Source organism: Bombus huntii, chromosome 2, assembly GCF_024542735.1.
Source record: "Bombus huntii isolate Logan2020A chromosome 2, iyBomHunt1.1, whole genome shotgun sequence".
NCBI classification, from domain to species: Eukaryota; Metazoa; Arthropoda; class Insecta; order Hymenoptera; family Apidae; genus Bombus; species Bombus huntii.
Genome location: NC_066239.1, coordinates 8,034,467 through 8,055,084, shown reverse-complemented (window position 1 = coordinate 8,055,084; position 20,618 = coordinate 8,034,467). Strand labels below are relative to the sequence as shown.

General features: G+C 39.1%; 1 long non-coding RNA gene across 1 annotated transcript; it reads left to right on the top strand.

Annotated features, from left to right (window-relative positions):
• Window positions 1–395: 395 nt before the first annotated feature.
• On the top strand, window positions 396–19,896 carry LOC126878394 (uncharacterized). Its single transcript, XR_007695654.1, has 2 exons — window positions 396–12,157; window positions 12,265–19,896. It is a non-coding gene; the product is annotated as an uncharacterized LOC126878394 (long non-coding RNA).
• Window positions 19,897–20,618: the final 722 nt, after the last annotated feature.

The following is a 20,618-nucleotide window of genomic DNA, read 5'->3' as shown; positions in this document are numbered from 1 at the left end:
CTTGTCCTTGGAACGGGACGCTCAGTGGGTCGTTGCAGATCTCGAACGTCGCGGCCGCCGTTTCATCGTATGCGGAGTTTTGTTCGATCTTCGGCTTTCCCATCGTCGCCACGATATCTTGTTAACGCTACTGTCAAACGTTTCATTTTCTGCAAAAATTGCGACGAACACCAATGTGCAGTTTTTTCAATTCCTATGAAATTCTAGATACTAATATGGATCGAAATACAATGATGGATTATTGGCAGCTTGATATGTCGAATGTTTGATACTAGAAGGGTCTTGTGATCCGGATTTTTGTGAAATTTTGAATACCTACGTGAATTAAAAGCGCGTCGGGTCACTGACGAATTTTATACCTCGAAAATTCGATTCTAAGCAAATCGTCGATCTTTGTATCATAAATTAGATATCGCTAAACGATACTTGTATTCGATAAGGCTGCGGACATTTATTTTCACTCATTACAATATGATATATGTGCATTTTTATTTTCATATAAAATATGAATTTGCATAAATATACGCAGTCTATTGATAAATCTGAATATTTTTTATTTGAACACGGTCGCTGGATACGTCTCGTATCGGTGTCGACATGTATTTTTATGATACGCGTAACGATGCTGACTCGAATGCGAAATATAAATAAAAATCAGATTTTGTAAGCAACTTTCAACGTGTGCAAAATTTTGCGATATGCAAATAAAATTCCATATGAAACTTATTCGTAAGCACATAACGTGAATCAACAGAAATATATAATCAATAGAATAAAAGGGAATGAAATCAACGGTAAACGTTTGAAACAAATAATTTGTGGTTTTGCAATTCAAGAGTTTGCTTAAGATTCCAGTTCCGTGGAACTCTGTACGATTACACGTTTATATATCGGATAAAAGTTGCAAAATTTGTTCGATGTAATATATTCGACTTTTCGAATCAACTAATAATTACCATAAGGATTTACGACTTGAAAACCGATAAGGAAAGTTTATCGAGTCCAGTTCATTAACGTTGTTTCAAAAGTACAATCTTTCCTGTCTTCTTCTCAGCCATTGAAGTAATACAGTTTGAACTGTTTGAAGTTGCTCGGTAAATCACATCGGAATTTCTTCTAAACGAGGACAATAAGGTTGCCAACAGATTTAAACAATTTTCTACTTTTTTACAATACGTCAAATGGATAACAAGAAGTTAATTTTCATTTCGTTATAAAGATTTGGTCCGAACTTTGCAATACTTTTTTTTTAATATTTCTCAACGAAATAACATTTTAAATATATCTATTCAATATTCTATCAGAAAGAAAGTTACAGAATGTTACTAGTGTATATATATATTAGTAATTTCTGTATCAGAGATTTTTTACTATCTAACACATTTAGAAACTAAACTAATCAACTTCATTTCCTTCGAAAAATTCCTTAATCATAATATTAATTGAATATTAATTTAATTCTTCAGAAATGGAAACATTAACCGGAAAGATTTAATCTTGCATGGAATTGGCGAAACGTGAATTTTGTTTCTGTATAATACAGATACCGCAGTTATTCATCGCTTCTGTCAAATAAAATTCCTTTTTATAAAATTATGGCGTTTACATCTGTTTCTATATCTATATATATGATGTATTGTATATTCTTGAAACTTCCTGTTGCCCGCTGCTGTATATTTATCAGTCGTCTTGTACGTAACAGTTCTCGTATTCCGCTGCAGACAATAATAAGCAGAAAAATAAATGTTGAGTCGATGTTGTGTTGCTAGCTCTTGCAAGTAACTGCTTTTGATGCGCATACGAACAGCAAGTATAAATCCCTGATTGAGAATCGGACTAAGCACGTCAGCAAGCGACTCTGGAAACCCAATGTAGTAACGTCGAGTTCATGATTCCCAAGACGTGCAGAACAAACTATTTTGCGGACTCGAGATAAATCACGCCCAAGACTTTGTTGCAAGAAACTTGGGGTTGCTAGATTTTGAATTTGTACCGATATAACAAGGTCTCTATTCGTTCGTTTCTCGATCCTTCTTATAGCTCATGGCAAATATCTTATATCGTGTCGTAACATAGATGAAGGACAATCGGTTAAGCACAGTATTCTACGATATTAAAAATTCATACAATTTGTCTATTCCACAAATACGAATCTTTATGTTCTGTTCCTATTTTGTTTCTAAGTATCTACGTATATTTCTGATCTGACGATAATAACAGGATGATATCTCTCCAATATTATTGACTAAATTAGTCCAGAAATTTAAAAATCGAGTTTCAAGTTTCATTAGAAATTGCTTTATACGTCAAATATAAAGTCGAATTAGTAGTAGTAATACGAATTGAAATTAATAGAAATATCATATCAAATTGTACATAAAAGCTAAGAGTAAAAAATGTAAAATGAAGAATAAAACAGGTTTATTCCAAAATAAATTTTCGCTTTCAATTTTTTATATTCTAAAAGATGTATTCCATGTATTGTATCTGTACCGGCGTGCAGCAAAAATAGTGTCTTCGTTAATTTACAGAGTGATATTGTTCTGAAATATTTTTATTTCTTACGTTAACGCTTAAATAGAAACTTTCGTAATCTAGAAATTAAGAAATAAATAGCAAAAGCAACGTCAATTTCGATTAGGCCAGTTTTTGTCTCCTCTATACGTAGATATACGATATTTATATTTAAAGGAAATATCACGGAGATCTGATGTCTCCAAATATAAAAATTATACCAGCAAATTGGTGATGTGAATAACGAGTTAATCAGAAAACTGTCAAAATAGTAGAAACGACTAATTAAAAATTCTACACAGAAACTTTCTAGATATTCATTATTTACAAGAATATATTTTTCGAAGATTTACATCATTTTTAGAACGATATATGGATATTGGTTTGTAACTTTTCATACGTTTCATATATTTAAATATTTTTCCAATCCCGTCTCTTCGACACAGATTTTACATTTTCATCATAATCCCAGTATTAATGATTATCGTACGTTCTCAAATTATTCGCGCATTTTTTCCAATTCGCCCGCTATCGATCCAATTCGATGAAAAAGAAAAATTGTTTCTAAACGGAAATGTGTACACGCATTCGTTCTACGATCAATCGTTTCTCGGTTATTCGAGTTTGATTCCCGGATTGACCTCCTTCCATGCTCAACTTACATATATTACCTTACGAGCTTCCGTTTAATTGAACAAATACTATATCTCGGCCGAATACCGATGCGGATAACATTTCCCTTCGTCTCCGCTGTCAAGCTGGGACTTTTCCCTTTTTTCAATTACCTTTCGGGGGCTTCGGCGGCGGATAACATTTCAAATACTGATCACTTCCCTTGCGTTATCAATTACAATGGTTGCCGGGGGAATACCCTCAAGTACCGGCCTCCGTTATCTTACTGCTGTTGTTCCTCGAGTTTATTATACCATAAGGCGTTCCCGTAAAACATCTTGGGACAATTCGCGCGATATTTGTTTGGTACTTTAACAAGTGCGATGTTCGAAACAATTACGGGACCACGTTTCTGGACAATTTAGAGGAACAAGCCGAATGTCGGGGATGAAGAAACTGCTATTAGTAGAATGGTATGTGTGATATATTGTGGTAATGCAGCAGCGTAGTAATATAGCATTACGATAATATAGGATGGCCTGGCAACGGGGAAGAATGTGATCCCTTGTGCGAGAGTAAGTCAAAAGTGGAGAGTTATCTAATAACTTGAAATTATTCTCGTGAAATTGCTTTTCACCAAAAGGTCAGGCTTATTGATTTTTGCAACGAGATAATAGTACGCCACGGATAATAGATAGTTTGAATAATGCGGACTACTGTTAGATTTATGAAATACCTTCATCACGAGTATTTTATATAATTTTCCGTTGACGATGCTTCGCAGAAAAAATTAGATACATGAAGCTCAGATGTATGTACGATCCCATCTCGTATAATAATATAAATGTGCTATCATAGTCATATATCGTTGTATTATTTTCGTAATGATAATATACGTAGGATGCCTTTTAAACATTGAAAGCTCCAAGTACCAAACAGTAAGCCCTGCTGGCCCAATTTCAGCCACGATAATATTAACCAAATATCGTACGAACTAACCATCTTCCGTTAACAAAGGAAAACCTATTATAAATAATTTAAATTTCTTATTAGAAGAAATTTCGTACAAAAAGTAGAAAGAGGGAAAACAAGCGAGATCTGGAATCTTTGTGACCGAAGACAAATAGCCGATAAAAGGATCCCGGAAATAGGCGATCTACTGATGGACGCTCGACGACGCGACGATCTAATTTGGCTGGCAGAAGGCGGTATTAAGCGGGGGCCCGAGGACTGTCGGTAATTAATTCATCGACGCAATGCTGGTCCTCGGTAGAAAGTCTGAAGGATCCAACAGTCGATTCTCGGCTGTTTGCTTTTATCCTTGTCGCCCGACACCGATCCTCTCGTCTTCTTCTCGCCAACCTACGCCTCTTTTCCTCACGGACCATCGGCGAAGTTCGTTCGCAGAGTTTAACCAGGGCTCCGCTATCGACCTGGCGAGCAACCTCGGCGTCTGCGTCGATGTCTGCGTCGCGCAGACGCCCCGACACGGGCCGGGTTCCCTCCAATCGATTTCAGATTTTCCAGCATAACGAGGCCGACTGCTGCCCAAAAATTCCTCTACGCGCACCTTCCTTCTCTGTCTCGTCTTCTCCGCCAGGGCTGTCAACCCCTTTCACTCTATTTCTCTCGCCTGTTTCTTGCACTTTCGTCCCCCTCCTTTTCACCTCTCCCCCTCCTTTTATACTGCCGCTCTGGCTTTTCTACGGGGCCACGAAAGTGGCCCCTGCCGATCGATTTTCGATACGGATAATTGTGGATCCAACGTCCAACGTCTATTGAAAGTTTCGTTTTCTCGCTCTTCTTTTTTCTTCTCTTCTCTTATCCCCTCTAGTTCTTTTCCTTTCTTTCACCTGCTTTCTTCTTTCTCGTTGTCACGCTCGCGGATTGTTCGCGCATAATCCGAGTTCGATTCTTTGACGAGAGTCCGATTCACCGGGATGCTCTTTCTTCGATTGATTTCCACGAAACTTTGCCCGGCTTTTTTTTTCCTCGAGGCGTTGCTCCGAAAGGTGACTAAGAGCGAATTGTTCTCTGATTCTGATAATCGAGAGCGTCAGATTGCGCTTCGAACTAGTTATTCCGTTAACAATTACCATCGTCTGGCTCTTAGTAATTAGCTTTTTAATTCGATCAACAGTCTCGTCACGCGTTTAAATAAATTTAGACGGCGTTCGATATTTTCCGGTTGGCAATAGGTTCCCTCGTAAAGAGCAAGACAAAGGCATCCGGCCAATCGTAGAAATTATGTCGACGGTGCAAAGGCGGACTGGTACGAACGAGTCGAAATAAAAAGGCAGAAGGTCAGTGGGTTTCGAGTATCAGAAAAATCTTTTCGATCGTCCCTTCGCGTCGCTCGTCGTGTCCCTCGTTTCGTGTTTCAAGAAGATAGTAGAAACGTTCCGATTATGGTCAGACGTGTGCCGCATATATTCTCTAGTCTTTCAACGGTAAAACGATCGCTATCGTTTCTCTTTTACCTCTATCGTGATCTTGACACGTTTCATCCTAACTGCTATCGACGATAGAGAAGGTGGATGCATTTGAAAAGTGTCACGGGACTTTTTTTATTTCGCAAACTACGGCAAACCGGCTGAATTTGTAATACAAGACAAGTCGATACTAGATGGCTCCTTCTAACTCGTCAATCAGAAACGCAATGACCTATCCATGTCGACGATTTCTCACATTTTTGAACGCAACTTCTTCTTTGCTTTTTTTCTTCTCGTCCTCTTTCTCTGCTTCTCTGTCAAACGTACGAGTTTCTGTAGCAAGTTACTTGGCGCGTTTCGTCAATTTCTCCTTCGTAACATTCATGCGCTACAACGTACCCGATAGCTCGCGAGACTCGCGTAAATAATAAAAAGCCTCTCGAATCCGCCGGTAACAAATATCATGCTAGAATTTTAATTTTCAATATTGCCTCGAAATTTCAGACGCGCCATCCGTTCGTCTCCGATATCGTATCTCATTCCGTACATGTTTATGCATTTTTATTTGCATCCGAGTTGCCGGTGTATTCAGGGTTAAAATTTCGTAGTCGTCACCCCTCCGAGGATCTACTCCACCCTCTCTTTCTCTCTCTCTCTTCCTGGTTGCACCCCTCTGTGCCATTGCAAGAACACGCTTAACCCGGCCGAGTCGCGCAATGGAAATTCTGATTGCGATCAATCAGCTTCCGCTGCTTCAGATCTTCTGCTACTGGGAGGAACAATAAAGCTGACGTCCGCCAAATGCGTCTCTGACCTCCTTTGTACTTCCATCATTGTTTTCCACCGGAAAGCACTCGTCTGTTTTGCCCTATTGCCGATGCGGAACGAACGCACCGTGGGAAGCTCGTTACACGAATATCTTGTGCCCTTTCCTTGTTTATGGATTACAAGTGGCTTGGCTTGAATCTCTATCGAAATCAAGGGTCGTTCTTCGTTTCGTCCCTTTTTCTATATAATCTTACTCAAAGGAGGGATACTTAACCAAATCGATCGTTCATTTTTATTGACTGCCCGGTGGCAGATACGACGAATGAGCATCAGAAGCTACGGAGAACGAAGAGACGAACAGATGGAAATTCAATTTGATTCGATTAGCGAACCAAAGTGGAAGGGTAGGGAAAGAGAGAGAGAGAGAAACAATTGTGGCCGTGGTTCGAATTCTCGAGTGACCCTATCTACTCTGGATGATCACGACCCGAGATTTCGATAGTCATTCGATACCAGCCATTTAGACGGTTTTCGATGCTTCCAGTTTTCCTGTAATGATAGATACGAGCGGGGCTAGAGGCCGATTCTCATCGAGAATTTTCCGCGTCCGCGGACAGACGGTTCTGAGAGAGAAATGCAATGTTTATCGACAACGTCGAGAGACTCTTATTATATTTTGACGCGCGAGAGACCGAGCTTAGTCAAGTGAAAATGACGTTAATTAATAATATCGACGGGATAGATAAAAGAATTTCTCTTTCCGATTATAGCGACGATTTTAAAAAGGGGTAATTAAAATCATTTTTTTCTCATTATGGTAAAAAAAAAAGAAAAAGAAGGAAGAAAAAACACGTCACGGTTGACGTTCGGTCTTGTTTTAAAGCTTTCCCCGCAGCAATCCTTTAGCAACGTCCAATTTTATCAAATTAGAGACCACTTTGAGAACGAAGACGCGACCTCCGGCCACGAGTTTCTGTTTGACTTCTATTTAAACCTCCAGAGAGTTCGTCCACCCTTTGGCCATTACCGTGGCCGCAGTGTATCCTTTTAATAATCCACCGTGTATAGTTTCGCTGTTGATACTGGCACGATTTCGCAGTTAACGATAAATATCTGATACGCCGCGATGGAGAACAGCGTCGCTGAATATTTCGCGTAACGCTTATTCACCGAATAATAAGCTTATTCGCCGAAACGAATGCTTTCTGGCTGAATAATTGGACTGACCTACTTCAAAGGGCTCGCTAATTACGTAAAGATATTATCTTATTCGCGCGGAACCAAGTAAATACAACCACTACGGCTCATCTCCTTCAATCTCGGAACGGTTTACTTTTCGGTTCAGGATTTCGATCCTCTTGTACTACGTGTTCTTTACTTTAGAAACACTTGCATAATGTTCTCGGAAGGTTATCGATATTTACAGCATATGGGTTTCCACTAAACTCAACTCGGAAATTTGAACGAATCTGAATAATTCGAATGCCGGGCCGCGTACTCTGATTATTTGAAAAATCTTGACAAGATTGGATCCATATGAATAATTTAAGCGGTTTCAAAGCTCGACCGGCTCGCTTCTGCTGAAGGTACTCGAATTAAAACAATCAGTCGAGTCCCTTTGTAGTATATTTGAACAGTACGAAGTTGTAATATACGAAATATGTCTACGCAATATATATTCGATTAATTTAACTCTTTTGCAGTATAGCACGAGAATGAGTGAGATTAAATTTCACTTTTTTTTTTTCAATTATTATAGATACCGAATGTATTACAATTTGTTTCTTATGAAAGAACTTTCGAAGGTATGTATTTGGTATATTGATATCAAAACTGCAAGAGAAACCTTGGCTATGCAGAAATAATTATTTTCTAAGGCTTTCGCTGTCAATTCGCCAATTTTATTTTATTATACGTACCTGCGAGAAAAAAAGATTTCTTAAAGTAACGAAACGAATCAACATGCTGCTGTGCCTGAAGAATGAAAAATCATTATCTATAACACCAATAAGCATTCTTGTTATCACTTGAAATCTTTCAATTGTTTCAAAATCGATCAAGCATATCGGTGAATTTATGTTATTCGTTTGATCTCGAATAATCTGAATATAAGCAAATTTCCAATCACACGGACCAATCATTCAAATATGAAATTACCCCGTACTTATTCGAATATTCAAAGTATTAGCGCGATAATCGAGTGTCGTTCAGTTTGAATTTCAAATATCTAGACAGCTCTATAACAGCGTTCGCTTTCCACCCCTGTCATACGTTCCTACGGATAGAGTATCATGCTACATGAAACCTGTACGGCGAAAAAGGAGTATCAATTTCATTTAATTAAACTCATTTAAACGTAAATGAAAAGCGTTCCCGTTCGCGCGGCCGTCCGGGATTCTATTTGAGCACCATAATCAAAGGAGTTAATTGACTTCGCCGCGAAGCCAGTAACTTCTCGTCTTCTTCCGACTTCGAATCGTATCGACAGGATATCGATCCTTTTATTCCTTTCGAACGGAATAAATCAGAAAAGTGTATTACGTTCTGACGCATGATAGCCCTAGGCCCCAGAATTCGTAAACCCTATGGGTCACTCCATAAATCAACCCCTTCGAGTATGCCAAACCATCACCCTCTACAATAAAACTCATTTCTTGCGAATCAATATTTCATCCGCTGCTCAAATCCTTTAATTCAATGATCGAACAGCTTTCTGGGAAAAGCATACGTAAGACAAAATAACGAATTGCGTTCAGATTGCGACTTTTAACATGCGTATACGTTACACTTAATTCAGTAGAATCAAAGCAATATGAGAAAAATAAATTACAAGTTCTCGGTAAAAGTAAGCAATCGTGTTAACAAAGATAGTTGCATATTTTCATTAATTGCAGAAACAATCGTTTCCATTAGTTTAGCCAGAACACGTTTAAATCGATAATTTCTATATTTTATATTTACATATTTTACATTTGTATTGATAATTCTGTATGTACCAAGGAAATAAAAATTCTATAATAATTCGACCATTTGATTAAAAAATACGCTCCACTCCTGTGTATATTTACCATTGACCTATAGATTCCTTTTTCAGGAAGCTTTTCAATTATTTCCCTCGTTGATTCTAAATTGATCAATCACGTTACACTATGACGCACGTATATATAAATACTTCGCTAAGTCAATAAGAGTTAGATTTTGTACTAAATTCAACTTCGACTTTATCTCGATTAAACTGCAATCCTATTTTGTGTGTCAACGTTGAAACAGCGAACAAAGCTGGTCTTAAGGAATACATACTAGCACAAACCGCGCACAATATCAATCAGTTTCGACGAAACTCTGCTACATCCGAGTGTAACAATGACAACGGGTCAGTCGGTCGAACTTACAACTTGTCATCAGCCACGTTCATCCAGTGTTTTCGAAGACAGTTAACTAGGCAAGAAGTTCGTCGGTTACTGACGTTTCCGGTCGTTTCGGATTTTATAGAACTAGAGGTCGTAACCAAGGCTCAAACGTTGGCTGATTTCCACCATTTAAGCCTCTCTTCTTCCTCGCAAAATTAGTTAACGCTTCTGAAAAACATGACCAGGAGTATTGCCTTTCGAAACGAACTTGGAAAACAAGCTTGTATCGGTTCACCCGTACAGAAGCTATAAAAGGAACGAGTTCTGACGCAAGACGTTAATCAACTCACTGGTGAAGGATTTGCTGTCATTCATCTTGTTTATCGTCTATTGGTGAAAATCCATTGCCGATATATGTATGTATAACGTAATCGATAGGAGAATACGAAGATGAATAAGCGTGAAATATAGCAACTGTAAAATATAATATAAAGATATCGATGGAACTAAATGCAAAATAAAATGGAATAAAAGAGTTTTGATGTATCGTTTCGATATATTGATGTTTTGAAAAAAAAAAAAGAAGAAAAAGAAGATAATTGATCTATGGGGAACGAGTTTAGGGAGATTCTGTTGCATAAAGATAAATATTATACGAAATAAAAATACGAGTGTCGATATGATCTCATTTGGATACATATCGGCCTGTTTCCCAACCGTCTTCCTAGTTATACATAAATATTGATTTTCTCGAGCAATCGAGAACGTTCAATGCGGCCGTATGTAACCTCGAAAGGTCCTTGACATTTTTACGTGCTTCAAGAATATAGATACTAATTGCGGCGAGCGAAAGTATTGTTACAGATATGGTAGGATCGCTCATGAAAAAGTCAACGCATGATATAATCTATCCATATTGTTTCATTTATGTATATGTCATAGCCTAATATCTTCAACAAAGATACATGAATCGTGCGTATAAGAAATATAGGAATGAAATGTTAATGGAAAATAAATGATTGATTGGAATAAGACCCTGTTCACTATGTAATTATCGTAGCGATTAGCGATTACTTTTTAATAATTTCGATATTGCGAGTAAGATGAAATTATGTGGAATAACGCTTGAAATGTATTCTGGATGAAATTATGAATTTTAATATCTTTAAATGAATTTCTCCCTTAATAAAGAGTTTTACCAGTACGCGCCATAACGTTCGCTTTTGTTTTAACGAATTATTACGAGGTAATTAATTAAATTCAATAATACGTTTTCTGTTACTTTCCGCCTATTTTTCAAACTTCTTCCTAGATTGACATTACGCTTTCAAATACTCAGACGATTAATTACAGTGGATAAACTTTCCTACGAAAATTATGAAAATCGATATCTTCGAAAAATACATTGTTTTAAGTTTCGAATATGTTGCGAATAAAATAAACGAACTTCTAAATTTCATAGTAAACGAAAAATGAAATACGAATGAATTACACTGATTCAGCTTTAATATGTCTAACTACGACTTATGAAAGTATCTGCGGACATTAAATACGAAGTATTAAATATGAAAATTATAAAACAGCTTTAATACATTTACTCTTTTCATTTACTCTGAATACTAATGTAATATCCACGACATTAATACCGATTAAATTAAGCTAAAGATTAATACGATATCAAGCAACGCCGACGAGTCATCAATCATGGTCAGGAGGCAGGTCCGTACTGCAAAGGTTTAAATTGTGAACGTCGATCGGTCATTTATTTTCCACTGCTCTAATGTTATAAAAACTATTCCGATACGACCGAATTGTAATTCGTTCAGTGAACAAACATATCTGGCGAAGGACTGGGATCTGAACGGAACAGATTCGATGTCTTCGCCACATCGATCGCCGTACCACGACAGAATACATATACACGATGTCGAGGTATTAAATCTCCATTGTCGACGCGCCGTCGATACTTCTGAATTACGCTCGACTGGCTGTTCGCACGTCACCATTTGCAAAGCATAAATTCGCTTTGATTCGCGGACGATTCACGACACGTCGAGCACATCCGGAAACCGCTGTGTGCTTTCACCCTTTTCCACGCCACGTTCCACTCTCGCCAGACGCACCGAGAGCCACGGCCAATCACGAGGGACAGAGCAATTTGTTCAGCAAATTAGGTTAAATCTGAATCTTGGTGGTCTCGTTTCCCCGCGGCCTCTTGCCATCGATTATCCACGCACACACGCGCCTCTCCTGCCGGAAGAAGGGGACACAAAGGATGAAACGAGAACGCCGCGTGTCCAACCGAACGGAAAGTGGAGAAAAATTGCGGGCAAATTACTTTGAGTATATGTTACAAATGGTGCGGTAATAGGTCGGATTTTTATGTAAGAAGCTCATTTGGCAAATCGAGTAACCTCGTAAAAAGTGGAGAAAATTGATGAAATTATATAAGATAAGCGTGGAAGCTTTGCGATTGATAAGGTATTGCGCCGGTTGTCTGAATATCGTAATTATACGTAAATACAATATTTTCCTTTGATCTGAGTTTCATATTAAATTTTTTAATCGAGCGTGGTGTGTTTTTTCAGCAATTAAGAAAAGTAATTATTATGCGAATTTTAATATATAGGAATTGCTATTAAAGGGAACCATGAAGCCTGCTTGAGAACCAGAGAGTAATTTACGACTGAAATATCCAAGGTAAATATTAAACGCAGAACAGTTAATAGGAATCGCGGATATGAGCTCATGTACGAAAAACAGAGAATAAAATCGTATCAAATTCATACAAATTAAATGTAGTATATAAATTTATACGACGTAAGTACATAATAACGAAATATGGAAGCACCGTTATTTTCATGCATAACATAATTCAGCGTATTTTAATCATCAGCGACGTTAAAAGTCTGTTTATATTTCGAAATTGTTTAATATCCAAATAAATTAACTGATTAATTATCCAGACGTTTAATTAAATGATTTATCGTTATTATATGACAACGCGTTATTGACGGCAAAAAATGGATTGTACGGAATGATGCTGCAGGTTAATAACGTCTGTCAATATCGATAAATGGGTAAAAATGGATTTAGCCGAATTTTCTCCTTTATTTTATAAAAACGTTTAAATGTTTATGTATGTATATGTAATCTTGATAATACAAACTCTACATTGTATCATGAAAGAAGCTGTCGTAAAATAAATGATCACCCTGAACAATTTAGAACCATCTTTCCTAACATGAGATTATATAGATCCCTCTTTCTCTTTTTCAAGACGTATCTAAATAATTGATAATCAAAATTTCGACTCATTTGTAGAAATATTGCATGTACGCTGATGCCCCTCGAGTCTTAAATAAATTATCTATAGCGGCAAACTACTGCAAAGCTTGTAGCATTTTCTTAACATTAAAATTTCCAATTTTCTCTGTTTACAAATCCTCTATGTACATAGATGTTTTTCACATTCTAAATAGTTTACTTGCAGCAGCATAATTTTCCCTAATTTCTAATCTGCCCCGGTATTTCGTAATCTCCAATTTTCCTCTCTTGATAGTCCCTAATTTCAAAGCTCTCTTTGCCTGGTATATATTTCGTAACCTCCAATTTTCTCTTCTCAACAATATCGCTCCGTTTCAACCCTCGTATTATTGTTTCCCTTGCATATTTTCGCACCGGTGTTATCTCGATCCTTTTCAACACGTATATGCTTCTCGTCAGAAATCCATATTCCATGATCAACCTTACGTCAAGCCACAGAGACGAGAAAAAAAGGCAATGTCATCGGCGAAGGAACTGAAAACCGTTGTCATCGGTCGGCGAGCAAAAAGGATCATCGTCTTCGTACGTGGCTTCGAAGAAAAGAAGCATACGTGGGCGCAAGGGAAGAAACGGTGCACGTACTCGGGATAGAAGAAGTGGTGTCGGCCATTTATCGGCAGGATTTACTGTTCTACGTCCCTCCTCTCTACCGATTGTCCGTGAATTCGAACGGTTATATCACTGGAATTTCATTTCTGTCCGACTGCGGGACATTACCGTCCGTTTGCTCTGTCCCACGAGTTGTGAGAGATTTTCCTGTCCGCCACCCTCATAATTTCCCCTCTCCGCCGTCTCTGCCATCCTTCAAGGACCACCGGGATACCTCAAAACGACGTACTTAGTAGCCGGCGAAAGAACAACCGTATATATTTGCGGGAAAATGCAAATCATCCTCGATATGAACGAAATCAATCATCACGGTTTGATTTAAATTTTCCATCGCCAAGTAACTAACAGGATGTTGCGAGTTTTAAGCAAACTAAACACTGTTCTGTGCTAACTAGGCGAGTTTTTATAGACGATAGTATCGAGGGACGAATGGTTTTTTTGAACCGTTCAACTTGGACTTTAAGCGACGAAGTTTTATTCCTTGTTGGTATAATCGCGGAATCGACGGCAGTTCCTTAGTTTTATTAATGCTGCGAGCAGCTTTGTTAAAACTTGAGAGCAGACGGGCTCTTTGTAGAGTACACCGAGTGTAACGGAGAGATTACCCTGACACGGTTGCGTTAAAAATCATATCGAAATTTTTCATTCTCTACCGTTTTAATTCAAAAGTATAAGCGTTGGCAAAAAGATATTTGCGTTACATAAATAACGATAGATAATTATTACGCACTTAATTCCGTTGACATTTTTCTCAAAATTTTTTTTTAAATTGTACAAGTTCGACTTCTGGAATTATTCGAATACGATGTTCCTAACAAAATTCTGGTTACCTAATTCACTTTTCCGACTCGCAGATGCCCAACTTCCCCATACCACGAGTTCAATACAGCATCAAGCCGCGGAGGTCTAGCCAGTTTGCCTATCATAGCGGATAATTAATCCGGCAAATCATTGGCCAATTGCAATTGCCAATGCGACCACGTTAATTAACGATCTACAGTTAATGGATGGACTACAAGCAAGTGCATTGCGTAAAACGTTGATTTGCCAAACATTTTCGGCAAGAATTATTCCATTGACAATTATCACGTGCATGGAAGCTCGTGCATGTACGGGCACGAACGGGATCTGCTATTTTCATGAGAGAGGTCAACGCCGAAGCCACGTACCAGTAATAACATTGCAGTCTATGACGATGCTTATTACGAACCCGATATAGTGCACACGAAGTCAGATACTGCAGAAGTAAAACTAGACGTTCTTGTAAAAATGTCTCATACAACAAAGAAAAAAAGAAACTATCGTAATTAGGATCATAAAGGATAACAGGAGCTGTAGCAATCGGTTTCATTCTCTTGCCCACCTTTTACCTATTTTCTTCTAACGCTCACGAAAATTAACACGGACCTTCTGTATCGTGCAAATCCTTTGTTACTTTCAAGATTAAGAACCGTTACATGCGCTTTCATTCGCAGATTTTCAAGTCGAACTTAATATGTTTATATACGTATAAATATATCTATGTGAAATATAAAAATATATAAAATAGCCCACGAAAATGTGATCCAATTACTTTTATGAACGGAAGCTTGACATTAACACGGACAACAGCTACGAGATTTATCTGAATTTCATCTGGATGAAAGTCTAGGAAGTCGTTGACTTTAACTTTGAGATGTTAGCGTACGGCTTCTAACAGACTCAAGGTTCCATTGATATCAAAGTTTTATACATAGAATCCAATAACTATGCGGTGCACGTGTACGGATTTAAAAGATTGCTTATATTCTTATAACTTCAGTGTTCTGGTGTAACAGTCTAATATATAGTTCCAAGAACCTTAACAAAAATCTTTTTTAAATTCTAATTTTTCAATTTTATAACAACAAGATGATCTTCCTTAATAAATGCTTTTCTTCGATTTATTAAAAGAAAGGAAATAATATGAAATTTAATCTCCGTTGAAACTGCATCTTTTTACCGTAAAGTTTGCTGTCTTTTTTTCAGGAGAAAAATATCGAGTGAAACATTTGCGAGGATTAGACGAAAACGTGACATTAGGTATAAGGTAGATACTTATTATTTACTGTCAGGTATACTGTACATAATATTTCTTTTGCCTTACAAATATTATATAAAATTACAGTCGATCACGGAGAGTAACCTCGCACACAGTCTCACGGACACACTGATATACCCACACGCACGGTAGGCGACACGTACACGCGCACACATGCACACTACACGCGAAATACTCTAGCTCACATACCAAGTAGACGTTATTACAGATTCGCGGATCAACTCGCCAAACCTTCCTCCTAAATTTACGTACAGATACGTGCACGTTATAGCTAACTTGCCTTATAATATCAGAACACGTGCATCCCTCGCGTCCTCCCGCGATCTCTTTCCCTCGTTGGTTCACGCGTTTTCACTCCCCTTCGATCAAATTTTGCCTCGTGTTATCGTTGTTTGCTAAATGACAAAATTTGGAAACAGATATTTTTGCACAATTTGTACCGCGGTTTCTCCTTATCGAAACACAATGAGAATAATCGTATTAAAATCATTTACAAGCAAAAGAGTCTGAAAATAGAGAATCAAGTTACATGTAATGCGCGCCACGTTAAATTTGAATTTCGATCGTTGATTCTTAATTTGTTCCTTATCTCGGTTTTTCAGGCCAAAAACAACCAGAAAGAGTTTAGGTCACACATCGCCCGATACCTCTAGTTTCACGAAAGACAGCCTAACGGAAGAGAAAAAGAAGAAGAAAAAAAAAAAAAAAAGAAAAAAGGAAACTCGTGGAAAATTACGTTTTCTAGTAAATCCGAACCGTATAGAGAGAAGAACAAGTGCTATCCACTCGGCAGACACGTAACATAACCGTTCTATCGCATTCCCGGCGAATACTACGTGGGACAACCGGAACAAAGAGACAGAAGGAACCAAGGCACGGGTAAAAGGTAGGAAAAAAGCGAAAGAAACACGTTCGTTGTCCCTCTCAACGAGTGGTACTATCGTCGTCGTGAGTTAACGGCGAAAAAAGACTGGTATTTCAAGCGTGTACGAGACGCGCTCAGGACTCTCTTTCGCGTTTATTGCCAGCTTCTATGGGTTGTGCTCGATGGAAGGAAAGAACGAGAGGGACGATAGAAGGTGGAACAAGGTGTCGCGCGTTACGTGCATCACCGTGTTTCGATCGTTCGTTGCGTTCTTCGTCTCCGTGGCGGCGGCGGCGGCGGCTATTTGGCTCGTTTCACGGTGCTTCGTTCGCTAATCCCTGCTCTGATTAGGGCGCGAAAACACGCGATCGGACGTAAACAAGAGGAAAAAAAAGTCTATTCTCCTCGATAGAGATTTCTTCGATGGTCTGTAAAAAGAACCGGATGGACGCAATGAAAGGAAAGCCGGAAACTCGCGGGATCAAAGAGGAGAGCGCTGTTTCGTGGATCGTCGCGCAATTATCCGCACGCGCGCCCAGAGAAACGCTCCTTCTTGGTACACGCTCGAAGGTTCCCATTGAATCTATCGAAACTGTCGTACGATCGTCCTGGTTCCATGTGTCCGGAACGACCGTTATGGGTGCAAGTTTTTCGCTTCGGGACCGGAAACTTGCGCCATAGAGAGACCCGTTACGAGTTACATCGAGGGAAGTTCGAGTTGCGAGAAGAAACGTGGTTACGTCTACAAGACGCGCATTCCGATTCGTGGTGCCACAGTCGTAACGAAGAGTTCTGCGATACGCGTTATCCGTCCTTAAGGTCGAGTGGCTTTCCTCGTGGCGGATTTCCGCTCTTCGCGTATTCGTCTCTCTGACAGTACCGACTGATCGTTTCCCTTGCGTGATTCTGTAAACTCAATCCGACCTTATCTTCGACACCCACCCAAGCACACATGCGCGTTTAGTACGCGCGACGCATCGCACCCTTGCAACACACGCAGCCAGGCAACGACACAAACAGATAGCGGAAGGATGAACGCGCGAAAGAAGGTCTGAACGCAGCGCTACGATACGCTACCTATGGAAAATCGCGACGGTGGCCGCGTTTTTGGCCACGCTGGATGGACGTACAGGAGGATAAAGGGAATCGAAAGGACTGAGAAAAGTACGCGCTGAATGAGAGCGAGTGGAAAGAGAAAGGTGAGCGTGGCAGGATCGTGAAATCGCTGAGAAAATCGTTCCGTTTCGTGAAAATTCACCAATGGAAAAGAACGGAGATTTTCAACGGATTTCGTGATCTACGCGAACGAAGAGAAAAAAGATTGAAGCTATACCGATCGCCGTAAATTTCTCCGTTCTCTTCGATCCTTTTTATACAGATATACATACATATATATATGTGTGTGTGTATATATATATATATGCGTGTGTGTATATACGCGCAGTTTATTCGGTTTTCGAAGCGTTTTTGGAAAACGCGCGATCTTGTACCAACACATGCATGTGACGATGTATCGACTCGCGGTGTTCGAACCGAGCGACGTAGAAACGAGCCGCTTATCGAAATTCTTTTTTACGCATACCTACACAATTTTTGCACACGTCTTCTACGTACATATATATATATATATATATATATATATACAATCATATATTTATATATGTATATGTATATCGTCCTTCGTCTGCGACACATCATCATGCCTATTCTCTTTAACTCATTCTACGTTTATCACACGTACACGCTCACTATTTTGTTCGAAGAAAAATAACAGGTATGTATATTATACATATATATGTACACACACACATATAATATATATATATATGTATAAATACAATGAACGGAGTATCCAAGTACGTCGCACAAACATCTTCCTTCGTAGAAGGGAACTACGAACCGGCGCATCCGACGCCAACACATTTTTCTTCTATCTAGGCAACGATCTGCTAAAACGAAAGATCAGAATTCGATACATCGAACGATCGACTAACTTCCTCTTAACAGAAAGGGAGATAACAGGGAGGAAGAGAGGGAGAGAGAGAAAAAGCACGACGAAATTGGATACTCCGTTCGCGCGATCGTGATCTTAGATTTTACGCCAAGCACAAATGGGAAGAACCTTTCAATATCCAGACGTTTCGGTGTATAATCGTTGAACATTGGATGATTCCGTTCCATCGTTTCCCCCTCAGCCCTCGATCGATACCAGACACCTCGAATTTCGCAGTTTCGACAACCCTCGTCGACTTTCCTCGACCACCTTCCACGGCGTCGTTCGCAGTGTATTTCGTGCATTTTCCATTCTCACGCACGATGCTCGTAAAACGAAAAAACCGACCGCGTGTATACTGCAGGTACTTGGCGCGAAAGTACGCCCTCACGTTGGCGACGATCGTTCGACGAATGGTTCACGAACGATCGCCGACCAGGTCGATACGTGTGAACGATAAAAGATAGGTTTCCTCGAAGACACAGTCGAATCACTGTCGCATCTGTAATTGTAATAAGCGTATTTCGTAGAATTGGGCCAAAAAACTAGAACGATACTTTCTCTTGTTGTCTCCGTAGTTATTTAAGCGATCTCAATTCATCGTTTTACTTAGCATCATGTTCGATCGAGCTTTTATTTCTTTAGAAGAGATCGGGGAGTAAAGTCGATGCGGGTTTAGATTCTGGTGATCGTGCTCTAATCGTTGGACCAACTCGAGCGAGTATGATCCGTGAAACGCAGTGAATCAAGATCTCGAAGACAAAAATATAGAATGGAGTATGATGAGAATCGTCGTCGGCGTAGCCGCACGCGATGAAGCTAATTAGGACTTTTAGGGGCGATATTGTCATGAAGAGTTCCGTTTTCTCGCGCTATCTTATCGCCTATTTACAACGCACGGCGGCCCAACGCACGGCAGAGTGAAAATCTCATACGAATCGATCTTATTCGCTCTTTGACGCGACCGATCGCGACAAAAATCTGATCGATCGCGTTTCCTTCTATATTTAATCGACGACTCGATTGTGAATCGGACACGATTTATTAAACATTATTGCATCGATAACGCTGATTCCTTGGAGAAAGCAATTTTCATCGATTATTCAACGCTAGACGGATTTCGAATACGTGAAATTTTCGCTCCATCTCGAGACGGAGAGTCGTCGAGAAAATTGCCGGTGTCGCGACCCATATGTCGGTTCTTTTTCGTTCTCGTTCGCTTTCCTCCCTTCACGATCGAGATAGATGATACGTTTTGTGCGCTCAATACTAGCACGAAACACCTTTTTTTTTTTTTGCACAGTAGAAGCGTAATGCGTTTGCGTAAAACGATCATTTACAGATACTTTTTTTTTATAACGATTAGTTCTTACTCGTTACGCGGTTAAAAAGACTACCCAGCTGCGCCACGGTGAAATCACTAACACGATTTACAAGCTCTAGATCAAACCGTGGCTGGCCTTCCTAATGATAAATTTCTCGAGAAGATGAAAAACAGAAAGTGTTCCTTATGGGCGAAAGAGCCGACGATTCAACAACCGATCTCGATAAAAGAGACAACAGACTAGCCGAAACGAAAATTAACCTATTTTCTTTTTCTTTTAGTCAACTTTTTGCTTCGAGAACGCACGATCAAACAACAAACGGACTTGTCCAAAACCTTTACAACACACTTTACACACTGAAATTAACAGTAACGTTTTCAGCATAAAGAACGTTTAACGTTAACCAACGTGTGTTCTCATCGTGAGCACGTCCATTATCGATAAAAAGGAAATACCGGAGAAAACGTTTGATCGTATTCGAAACGTTTCACAATCGCAAAGAAATAAAATACGGCAGTTAAGGTGGTGAAAAAATTGACAAAATTATACGATTCGGTAATTACTCCGTGAATTCTCCGTCCCATTTAATTGATATTTACTGTGAAATTGATTACGAGCTGTTAAGCCGCTAACATTCTAAAGCTTTAATGAGTATCATTTAAGAAATAATTGAAGAAAATTGTGCTGGTATCAAGTACAAGATTGCTAGAAAAGCCTGAATCGATATTTGAGAGGAACCCCAT